Here is a 12700-nt window from a genome sequence, read left to right on the forward strand (position 1 = left end):
GGAATCTTTTTTGGTCACTGTGCTTACTTGGTGGAAAGGAAAGAAACTATAGGTACGGAAACCCTTTCTTTTAAAAGCTAGTGAGAATACACTAGGTGGTGACTATGGAAAGGGAAAAAAAGATGGAAATATTTTAACGAAGTATAAACTGAACTGGTCAAGTGATTTAGTGTTAGGGGAAAATTGAAGAAAGAAGTATTATTAGTGTTACTGAAAATTTTTTGTATTTGGATGTTGGATGAGGATGTGCCATTAACATAGAGAATTGGAAGGAGAACTTGAACTTCTTTATATTAGAAAGATGATATTTTGGTGTTAAATATTATGGAGATGAAGATGTGGAGTTTGGCAGAGGGGTTGGGTTGGGAGATTAATTTGGAGATTAGTTTGCCACAGGGTTATAGTTTACATCATGTGAGTGCATGTTTAGAGGCATTATAGAGAAGAGAGAAGAATGCCTAGGAGAGATCCTAGGTAAATGTGCAGGTTTGGATGGTGGGATTATGAGAATGAGGGAGTAGTCAGGTAGGATAGTACAGTTTCAGTGAAACATAGGGAGAAATTTTGAGAAGGAATCAATACTGTTATGTTGCAGTGAGGTCCATGGAAAAAAGGGCTGAGAAGCCACTGGATTTTTTAGCTTTGATTAGCTGTGTTAGCGAGGGGCTGTGATAAATCACTTCTTTCCCATTTACTGTTTGTGAAGTCCTTTCTCTTCTTTTTACTGTATCCTTCATCTCCTTCAATTTTTATTTTAGTCTATGTAATTGTAATCATTTTGTAATGTAACTGCTTTTCCTTCTGCTTCAAATTCTTTACATTGCTCTTCTTCTGCCGCTGCTTGTTCTCTCATCTATTTCTAGCCATACATTATTCCTTCCAGGAATAATGTAAGAGAGGGAAGGTGGGGAATGTCATTGTTGTTGTTCAGTTCAGTTGATTTCATGGACTGCGTTATTATGGTGTGAATTATGGCTCATATGGCTCATATTCAGGGCAGGCAAAACTGTGATGGTGTGAAGCTTGTTTGATGTTTGTGCAGCAACAATATATTGTGACTGAAAGCTGTAGTATGAAATTCTAACATTTCTTTCTTTTTTTTTTTTTGAGACAGAGTTTCGCTTTGTTACCCAGGCTGGAGTACAGTGGTGCAATCTCGGCTCACCACAACCTCCGCCTCCTGGTTCAATCAGTTCTTGTGTCTCAGCCTTCCGAGTAGCTGGGATTACAGGCATGCGCCACCTCGCCTGGCTAATTTTGTATTTTTAGTAGAGATGGGGTTTCACTATGTTGGCCAGGCTGGGCTCAAACTCCTGACCTCAAGTGATCCACGTGCCTTGGCCTCCCAAAGTGCTGGGATTACAGGTGTGAGCCACTGCGCCTGGCCAACATTTCTTAAGAACTTCCAGTGTGGATTTTTATGATGCTGTAATTTCTTAAAAAAATTAATGAACCTATATAAAGAATTTCCTATACATCAAAATCTGTGGTTGAGTAAAAGTATGGCTTCTTTTTCTTAAAAACTGTTAAACCTAATAAATAATGTATGTGTGTATGCATATTCAGAATACATATATAATTTATTTTTTAATTCTAATTTTAATTTTTTGAGATAGGGTCTCACTCTTTGCCCAGACTGGAGTGCAGTGGCATGATCACAGCTCACTGCAGCCGTGACCTGCTGGGTTTAAGCGATCCTCCCACCTCACCCTCCCAAGTAGCTGGGACTGCAGGCATGTACCACCATGCCCAGTTAATTTAAAAAGAATTTTTTTGGCTGGGCGTGGTGGCTCACACCTGTAATCCTAGCACTTTGGGAGGCCGAGGTGGGAGGATCACAAGGTTAGGAGTTCAAGACCAGCCTGGCCAGCATGGTGAAACCCAGTATCTACTAAAAATACAAAAATTAGCTGGACATGGTGGAGCGTGCCTGTAATCCCAGCTACTCGGGTGGCCGAGGCAAGAGAACTGCTTTAACCTGGGAGGCGGAGGTTGCAGGGAGCTGAGATCACACCACTGCACTCCAGCCTGGGACACAAGAGTGAAACTCTGTCTCAAAAAAAATAATTTTTTTTTTTTTTTTTAATAGGGACAGGATCTCTCTGTGTTGCCCAGGCTGGTCTTGAATTTCTGGGCTCAAGCTATCCTCCCACCTTGGCCTCCCAAAGTGCTAGGATTACAGGCATGAATGAGCCTTTGCACCAGCTTATAATTATTTCTAATTTTCTCCTTTTTTTCTCCTCTTGATTAACTATAGCATAACATCGAGATAATATATATCAAGTGAGGTAGAACAGCACTTGAACAGTTTTAATGGAGGGAGACCTTTGGAAACTTTTTTTAATGTGTTTATGTGAGTACATATTATGTTATATATTCAGTGTTTTACTTTGAATTTTTTTTTTCTTGTATCTCCTAATATACTGAGTGATTCTAAATCTTTAAAAAAGTATGTATCTGAACATAATTATTAATTCTTTCGGGAAGGAGAGTTAGGCTACCAACTCGATTGTACAAATAATACATAATATATGAATCCCTTTCTTTTTCTTTTTTCTTTTTTTTTTTTTGAGAGTCTCACTCTGTTGTCCAGGTGGGAGTACACTGGCGCGCTCTTGGTTCACTGCAACCTGTGCCTCCTGGATTCAAGTGATGCTCCTGCCTCAGCCTCCTGAGTAGCTGGGATTACAGACGTGCATCACCATGCCCAGCTAATTTTTGTATTTTTAGTAGAGGTGGGGTTTCACCCTGTTGGCCAGGCTGGTCTCAAACTCCCGACTTCAGGTGATCCACCTGCCTTGCCCTCACAAAGTGCTGGGATTACAGACATGGGCCACTGCACCCGGCCATGAATCCCTTTCTATTGTAGAAGTTTCAAATAATTTAGGAAGTAAATGAAATAAAAACCAGAAGTTCCTTGTCTTTCTTCCCTAGGGGTAAGCCCCCTATTTTTTTTCTTTTTCTTTTTTGTTTTTTTTTTTTTTGTGACGGAGTTTCGCTTTTGTGGCCCAAGCCGGAGTGCAGTGGTGCAATCTCGGTTCACTGCAACCTCCGCCTGCCGGGTCCAATCGGTTCTCCTGCCTCAGCCTCCCGAGTAGCTGGGATTATAGGCACACACCACCATGCCTGGCTGATTTTTTGTATTTTTAGTACAAACGGGGTTTCACCATGTTGGCCAGGCTGGTCTTGAACTCCTGACCTCCGGTGATCCACCCGCCTTGGCTTTCCAAAATGCTGGGATTACAGGCATGAGCCACTGCGCCCGGCCACGAATCCCTTTCTCTTGCAGAAGTTTCAAATAATTTAGGAAGTAAATGAAATAAAAACCAGAAGTTCTTTTTCTTTCTTCCCTAGGGATAAGCCCCCCACTTTTTTTTTTTTTTTTTGAGATGGAATTTTGCTCTTGTGGCCCAAGCTGGAGTGCAGTGGTGCGATCTCTGCTCACTGCAACCTCTGCCTCCTGGGTCCAATCGATTCTCCTGCCTCAGCCTCCCAAGTAGCTGGGATTACAGGCATGCATCACCATGCCCAGCTTATTTTGTATTTTTAGTAGAGACAGGGTTTATAGGCATGCACCACCATGCATGGCTAATTTTTTGTATTTTTAGTATGAACGGGGTTTCACCATGTTTGCCAGGCTGGTCTCAAACTCCTGACCTCAGGTGATCCACCTGCCTCGGCCTCCCAAAGTGCTGGGATTACAGGCATGAGCCATGGCGCCCGGCCAGGGGTAAGCCCTTTTAAGTGTTCTGTGCATTTACATATGTACATATGTAAACACACACTCACAGAAGAGATTATATCGTTTACTATTTTATTTTATTTTATTTTTTGAGATGGAGTTTCGCACTTGTTGCTCAGGCTGGGTTCAAGCAGTTCTCCTGCCTCAGCCTCCCAAGTAGCTGGATTACAGGCATGCGCCACCATGCCCGGCTTATTTTATATTTTTAGTAGAGACAGGGTTTCTCCATGTTGGTCAGGTTGGTCTGGAACTCCTGACCTCAGGTGATCCGCCTGCCTCCCAAAGTGCTGGGATTACAGGCAAGAGCCACTGCGCCTGGCTAAGATTATCTAGTTTATTTTTAAAAACCTAAATATACTATATATATGCCTTTTTCTGTAACCTGCTTTTTTTTTTAGTTAACAGTGTCTTGTAGCGCTTCTGTTATATATTGTTAAATTTATATACACATACATATACATGTGTATCTGTCTGTATTTCTAATTAAGTTTTGCCTTTATAAGTTTTTTAGTAAGCATTTCATTTCAGAGTAGTTTTAGATTTACAGAAAAGTTGCAAAGGTAGTACAGAATTCCCATACACCATTATTAACATCTTACATTTTTCTAGCACGTTTATCATAGTTAAGAAACAGTAGTGATGCATTATTATTAACTAAAGTCCATACTTTATTCAGAATTTCCTTAGTATTTTGTCTTATATCCTTTTTCTGTTCAAGGATCCCATCCAGGATACTGTATTGCATTTAATCATCATGTCTTGTTAGATTCCTTTTGGCTGAGACAGTATCTCAGACTTCCATCGCTTTTAATGACCTTGATTGTTTGAGGTGTACCAGTTAGGTATTTTGTGGAACGTCTCCCAACTGGGATTTGTCTGATGTTGTTCTCATGATTAGACTGGAGTTTAGGGTTTTGGGGAGGAAGACAATAACTGTAAATTTTAAAAACAAAATTTAATTTAAAAATATCAAAAAATTTATAGTAAGAAGTGTCCCTAGCTTTCCCTATTGATTTCGTGTTCCTCAGCTCGTTTAGTATCCCATCTACTTTTTTTTGTTTTTGAGACGGAACGTTGCTGTGTCGCCCAGGCTGGAGTGCAGTGGCGCAATCTAGGCTCACTGCAACTTCCGCCTCTCAGGTTCAAGCGATTCTCTTGCCTCAGCTTCCCTAGTAGCTGGGACTACAGGCGCGTGCCACCACACCCAGCTAATTTTTTTTTTTTTTTTTTTTTTTTGAGGCAGAGTCTCGCTCTTGTTGCCCAGGCTGGAGTGCAGTGGTGCGATCTCGGCTCACTGCAACCTCCACATTCCTGGGTTCAAGTGATTCTCCCGCCTTGGCCTCCCAAAATGCTGGGATTACAGGTGTGAGTCACTGTGCCCGGCCTAATTTTTGTATTTGTAATAGGGATGGGGTTTCACCATGTTGGCCAGGATGGTCTCAATCTCTTGACCTCGTGATCCACCCGCTTTGGCCTCCCAAAGTGCTGGGATTACAGGTGTGAGCCACCGTGCCTGGCCATCATCTGCTTTTTTTTTTTTTTTTTTTTTTTGAGATGGAGTTTCGCTCTTGTTGCCCAGGCTGGAGTGCAGTGGCACTCTCTCGGCTCACTGCATCCTCCGCCTCCTGGGTTCAAGCTATTCTCCTGCCTCAGCCTCCTGAGTAGCTGGGATTACACACATGTGCCACCACGCCCAACTAGTTTTATATTTTTAGTACAGACGGGGTTTCTCCATGTTGGTGAGGCTGGTCTCGAACTCCCGACCTCTGGTGATCTGTCTGTCTCGGCCTCCTGAAGTGCTGGGATTACAGGCGTGAGCCACCACGCCCAGCCCCCCATCTGCTTTTAATTCCAAGTTTCTGAATAAAATGCTCATACTACTTTTTTTTAGTTAGTTTTAGACATATAGTGCATTCTTGTTTAGATAAGAATTGTCACTTTTATTATTTATTTTTATTTTTAGTATTTTTTTCAAGACAGACTCGCTTGTCACCCAGGTTAGAGCGCAGTGGCTCGGTTAGTAGCAGGGACTACAGGCCTGTCCCACCTTACTCAGCTAATTAAAAAACAAATTTTTTTTTTTTCCCCTGTAGAGACAAGGCCTCACTTTCTTCCCCAGGCTGGTCTTACCCTCCTGGCATCAAGTACACCTCGTGCCTGAGCCTCCCAGAGTGTTTGGATTACAGGTGTAAGCCACTGAGCCTGGCCAGAATGACCACTTTTATAACCTAGCTTCTTTCCTTTTTAATAATTCCACATACCTTAGTTAAAACAATAGTCAGTGCTTATAATGACTCTGCAAATGCTGTTTAATGCAGATCAGGGAGAGATCCTTTTATATGGCTTTCTTCATTTTTGTGTAGTTAAAAATTGCCTCTCTTTTTCATTTACTTATGTATCCATTGCTTCATTTTCTCTCTATTCTCTGTGTTCTGTGATAAGAGAAAATTTGTCAGGTCCCCCTTTGTTTCTGGAGGTCTTGTTTTTAAGAGCTCCATTCTTGTACTTCAGCCTGAACTAGTTATCCGCTGAGCCATCTGCACAGTGTTTATTTTAATACATTCTCATCTGCTCTTTTATGCTGGGTCCTCCGATCTCACATTGTCTTCCTTTGTTTACTACTCCTTAATTTACTTGAGCACACCCTCAAATAACTTCCTGTGACAGCATGCATGTGTGGTAATTTTTTTTTTAATTTTTGCTTGTCTGAATATGCCTTCCTGCATACGTGATTGATAGTTTGGCAGATTATAAAATTGTATGTTAAAAATTATTTTCATTCGCAATTTTGAAGGCATTGCTGTATTGCTTTTTAGCATCTGTGTACTGTTACTGTTGAAGAGTTCATTTCCATAGTTACCTGATCTTTTATGTGATCTGTTTATTTTTTACTTTCCTCTAGAGGGTTTTAGGATCTTTTATTTATCCTAGTGTACTGAAATTTCATAATTGTGTGTGTAGTGTGTGTGTGAGGAGGTGACCACGGTGGTGGATTCCATTCTTTGTACTCATCCCTTATGAAATCTTTCATTCGGGAGACTGATCTTTTTTGGGAAAATTTATTGTATTATTTATTTGATATTTTTCTTCCCTATAAAATTCTGAATCCCCCCCCCCCCCCCCGAAGATTTCAGTTAATTTGATATAGGATCTCCTGAATAGATCCTCTTAGGTCACCTTATTTTGCTGTTTTCTACTTTTTTTGCCTTTTGTTCAGCTTTTTGGGAGATTATCTCACCTTTACATTGTAATGTTTTAATTAAGTTTTTCAGTTTTGCTATTGTATTTTTAATTTTCCATATCTCCTTTCTAAATGTAATTCTGTTTAAGCGTTTTAGGAAAGTACAGCCAGCATGTTTTTAGATACATCCTTTGCCTTATCTGGGGTGCCTGAGGCTTGAAGTCTATTTAGTTTCTTCAAAAATGGAAGTTCAGTGTTTTCCTTAAGGGATGAGAGTGAAATAATCTCCAGTATTTGGTGTGGGTGAAGTGGGAAGTTTGACTTTTCTTTTTATAAACTTTTAATCAGTTTTCCTTAAGATAGCTGTATGTGTATATATACATATATGCAAACACATATATGCATAGATGTATATGTACATATGTGTGTATATACATGTATTCATACAGATGTATATATGATAGTCTTGGGATACTTTTATAGATTTTGACTCTTACTTTAAACATTAATGACTTCATAATTTTTCATTGTATGAGTATACCCAACTTTAATCAATTCTCCATAATTAAAATTTAAGTTATTACTTATGTGATGGCTCCATCTGTAATTCCAGCACTTTGGGAGGCAGAGGTGGACAGAGTTCGAGACCAGTCAGGGCAACACGGTGAAACCCCATCTCTACAAAAAATATAAAAAACTAGCCTGGCATGGTGGCGGGTGCCTGTGGTTCCAGCTACTTGGGAAACTGAGGTGGGAGGATCACTTGAGTTGGGCAAGTCAAGACTGCACTGAGCCATGTTCGTGCCACTGTACTGCAGCCTGGGTGACAGAGTGAGACCCTGTCTAAAAAAAGAAAATTTTTTTTAAAGTTATTTACAGTTACTCACTATTGTAAATAATGGGGGATGAGGACCCTTGTATAGTATAGCTAGCTGTACAGTTGGCCCTCTTCATCCGTGGATTCTGCATCTGTGTATTCAACCAACCATCCATCAAAAGTATATTTGGGAAAAAGCAGTGAAAAATAACAATACAACTATAAAAATGATATAAAGTAAACAATACAGTCTAACAACTATTTACATAGTATTTACCTTATATTAGGTATTATAAGTAATCTAGAGATGAATTAAAGTATGGGAGAATGTGCATAGGTTATATATGCAAATATTACATAATTTTATATAAGCGACTTGAGCATCCACAAATTTTGGTACATGGATTTAGGTATTTATGGGGGTGTCCTGGAACTAATCCCCCGTGGATGATGGACAACTGTATTTGTGCAGGTTTGCCTCCTTTTTATTAAATTCTAGCAGTGGAATTACGGAATCAGGATTGATCTGTTTTAAAGTTTGTTCTACATATTGTTAAATTGTCCTCCATAAGACTGTCTTTACACTCATTGTGTAGAAGTGCCTATTTCACTTTACCTTTGCCAGCATTTGTTATTCTTTTTTTTTTTTTTAAATAGTCAATTTGATAAGTGAAAAATGGTTTCCTACTGTTCTAATTTGTATCTCTTTGAATACTGGTAAGGTTGAACTTTTTTCCTTTTTTTTTTTAACATTAACATTCTTTGAAACTTGCTGTTTTATGTCCTTTGTTCCTTTTTTTATTTTGCTATTTTTAAAATTTAATTTTTAAAGTTTTTTTGGTATTGTAAGAGCTTTTTTTTTTTTTTTTTTTTTTTTTTTTAAACAAAGCTCTATAGATGGTGAAGATGTGGAGAAAGGGAACCCTTGTACACTATTAGTAGGAATGTAAGTTAGTACAGCTCCTATGGAAAACAATATAGGGATTCCTCAGAAAATTAAAATAGAACTACCGTGTGATCCAGCCATCCTACTGCTGAGTATATACCCAAAAGAAAGGAAATCACTATGCTCCCATGTTCATTACAGCATTATTCACAATAGCCAAGATACGGAGTCAAGCTAAGTTTCCATCAAGAGATATATGGATAAAGAAAATGTTGATATATATACACTGTGGATGTATTATTCAGCCTTAAGAAAGAAGGAAATCCACCAAGCAGGAACCCACATCCAAGAACAGAGCACTTTGATCCTCCCTCAGAATGAATGGAGACCAGAACTCAGATGTTTATGCCCAAGAAAAGCAGGAATTCATTCAGCACTTCTCCCGGATTGTCAGGGAGCTGACTGAGAATGAGATGGGGCACCCATAGACAGGAGTGCTATTGCCCAACTCGAGGAGATCCTGGAGTACACTGCCATTGGAGGCAAGTATCACCAGGGTTTAAATGGTGCTGGTATCATTCCAGGAGCTGGTGGAGCCAGGGAAACAGGATGCTGATAGTCTTGAGTGGGCCCTGACTGTGAGCTGGTGTGTGGAACTACTGCAGACTTTCTTCCTGGTGTCAGATGACAGCATGGATTCATCCTCATTCACCTGCCAGGGGCAGATCGGCTGGTATCAGAAGCCAGGCGTAGATTTGGATGCCATCAATGATGCTATGCTTCTGTAAGCATGTGTCTACCGCTTGCTGTATCTACCACAATTTCAGTTAAGAGAAATAAGTTCAATAGAGATACATGCTCTGTTGCCTGGAGCAGCCCTATTACCTGAACCTGATCAAGCTCTTCCTGCAGAGTTTCTGTCAGACTGAGATTGGGCAGACTCTGGGCCTCATCACAGCCCTCCCAGGGCAGGGTGGATCTTGGCAGAGTCACTGAAAAGAGGTACAAATCTATTGTCAACTACAATCGATTGCTGTAGCTGCAGCCATGCATATGGTGGGCATTGATGGCAAGAAGGAACACACCAATGCCAGGAAGACCTGCTGGAGATGGGAGAGTTCTTTCAGATTCGAGATGATTACTTTGACCTCTTTGGGGACCCCAGTGTGACTGGCAACGTTGGCACTGACATCCAGGACAACAAATGCAGCTGGCTGATGGTTCAGTGTCTGCAACAGGCCACTCCAGAACAGTTATCAGATCCTGCAGGAGACTTACGGGAGAAGGAGGCCAACAGGTGGACCCGGTGAAGGCACTATATGAGGAGCTGGATCTACCACTGTGTTCTTGCAGTCTGAGGAAGACAGAGCCACCTTATGGGTCTCATGTGGCAGTACGCGGTGCCCCTGCCCCCAGCTATCTTCCAGGGGCTAGCACACAAAATCTATGAGCGGAAGAAGTGGCCTGTAGACTGCAAGGGCGGGGAGAGGAGGCTCTCAATAAGTTATTGTGTGACCTTAAAAACAAAAGCAAAAAAAAAAAAAACAAAAAAAAACAAGAAATCCTGTCATTTCATTTGCAACAACATGGGTGAATCTGGAGGATATTGTACTAAATGAAATAAGCCAGACACAGAAAGACAAATGCCTTATGATCTCATTTATATGTGAGGTATAAATGAGTCAAACTCATAGAAAAAGTGTAAAATGGTGGTTACCAGATGCTGGGGGATTGGGGAGATGTTCAAAGGATACACAATTTCAGTTAGGAGAAATAAGTTCAAGAGATCTATTGTATATCATGGTGACTACAGTTAATACGTTGTAGATGTGAAAATTGCTAAGTAGATTTTAAGTGTTCTCACCATATACAAAAAGATAAGTATGTGAAGTAATGCATATATTTGTTAAATAGCTTGATTTAACCATTTTACGACGTAGTCATACATCAAAACATCATGTACGTCATAAATATATACAATTTGTATTTGTAATTTTTTTTAAAAAAAGCTCTACTTAAGAAGGAAATTAACCCATTCTCTTTTGGGGAAAATTGCTTGTCCTATACTTACACCCAGAAAAATTGGGGATCCTTAATGTTAGGGAGGAGTAGTTTCATTCAGTCATAGAACTTACTGTAAAAAAATGACTAGGCCAGTTAGATAAGGGGACAAAATTTGAGGAACTATTCTTGGAAGACTTTAAGGACTAAGAATTTCCTTCTCTGGTGTAGCATGGCAAAGGAAAAGAAGGAAGGATTAACAAAGATGAACCAAGAGCACCTTACGCAAGAGAAAGTCATTGATTTACTGTAGAAAATAACGCAGTAATTTCTCACTTTATCACAGAACCTGTTTCATGCATAAAACAAGCATTTATTGAAAGAAAGCCTTCTCTACTCCGATGGAGTTTATGTGGGTGGGGAGGAGGATGGTAAGACAGATGTCTGTAACCTGAATACAGTGTGAAATTTCCTGAAATACAGATAGATAACATGATTACTAAACAGTATAGTACTAATGGACCTTGTTTAGTTTCTTAGCACAGAAAAAATAAGAATGGTCCTTTATGTGATTGCCAAAAGTTAGAGCTGTTACCTCTCTTTCCTGTAGTGATAAATGACATCTGAGAATTAAAAGATAGAATAAAATGAAATGAGACTCAACAAATTTTTAGTTTTGAGTAATTTTTAAAAATTTTTTTCTATTTTTGAGGTCATCAATATGAGAATGATGAGAGTTAAAATTTTTGTCATAAGATATATTTTAGGAAGCAAGGAAGTATGTAGTACATTTTAAAAAGTCACGAGAATAGTTAAAAAATGGCAATCTTCTCTTATCTGGCAGGTAATTCTGAAGATTCCAGATAAATGGGTTGTTGACATATTTATTCTAGTTTTTCTTTTAGAGATAGGGTTTTGCTCTGTCACCCAGGCAGAAGTGCCATGACACTATCATATCTCACTGCAGCCCCCTGAATAGCTAGAACTACAGGTATGTAGCACCATGCCTGGATAATTTTTTTTTTTAAAGGTTTTTGTAGAGACAGGATCTTGCTATGTTTCTCAGGCTTATTTTTTGATATTTATTTTAGAGATAGGGTCTTACTCTGTCACCCAGTCTGGAATGTAATGGCATGGCTATAGCTCACTGCAGCCTCGAATTCCTGGGGTCAGGTGAGCCTCCCATTGGGTTTATTTTTATCTTTTTAGAGATGGGGTCTTACTCTCTCAGCCAAGCTAGAATTGCAGTGCAGGGTTCATAGCTCGCTTCATCCTTGAACTCGTGGACTCAAGGGATCCACCTGGGTAGTTTGGACTGTAGGCATGTGCCGTCATGCCCAACTAATTAAAAAACAAAACAACAATTTTTTTTTTTAAGGGATGCAGATGTCATTATGTTGCCCAGGCTGTTCTCAAACTCCTGGCCTCTAGTGATTCTCATACATCAGCCTCCTGAGTAGCTGGGATTACATGTGCGTGAGCGTGGCTCTTGTAACTGTATTTTGTACCTATTAATCAACCTGTCTTCATCCTTCCCTTCTTCCTGCCTTTCCTAGCCTCTGGTAACCGCTAATCAACCCTTTACCTCCATTAGATCCACTTTTTAAGTTCTCACATATGAGCGAGAACATGCAGAAAATCTGTACCTGCTTTATTTCATTTAACATAGTGACTTCCAATTCCATCCACATTGCTGCAAATGATGAGATTTCCTTCTCTTTTTAGGCTGAATAATATTCCATTGTGTATATGTACCATATTTTTTTATCCATTCATTTGTTGATGAAACCTTAGGTTGATTCTCTATCTTGGCTATTGTAAATAGTACAGTAAACATGGAAGTGCAGATATCTCTTTGATATACTGATTTCCTTTATTTTGGGTATGTTCTCAGCAGTAGGATTGCTGGATCATATGGTAGTTATATTTTTAATTTTTTGAGGAACCTTCTTACTGTTTTCCATATTGGTTGTACTAGTTCGCATTTCTACCAACAGTGTACAAGTGTTCTCCTTTTTCTGCATCCTTGCCAGCATCTGTTTTTTTTTTTTTTTGTCTTTTTGATAAAAGCCA

At 39.6% G+C, this 12700-nt stretch overlaps 1 protein-coding gene and 1 pseudogene across 1 annotated transcript in view; both read left to right on the forward strand.

Annotated features, from left to right (window-relative positions):
* Nucleotides 1-12700, forward strand: part of RSBN1L (round spermatid basic protein 1 like) — a 96979-nt gene that overhangs the window by 25473 nt on the left and 58806 nt on the right. The gene's annotated exons all lie outside the window — the stretch shown is intronic.
* On the forward strand, nucleotides 8983-10347 carry LOC104007305 (farnesyl pyrophosphate synthase-like; annotated as a pseudogene).

This window comes from Pan troglodytes, chromosome 6 (assembly GCF_028858775.2).
Source record: "Pan troglodytes isolate AG18354 chromosome 6, NHGRI_mPanTro3-v2.0_pri, whole genome shotgun sequence".
Taxonomy (NCBI): domain Eukaryota; kingdom Metazoa; phylum Chordata; class Mammalia; order Primates; family Hominidae; genus Pan; species Pan troglodytes.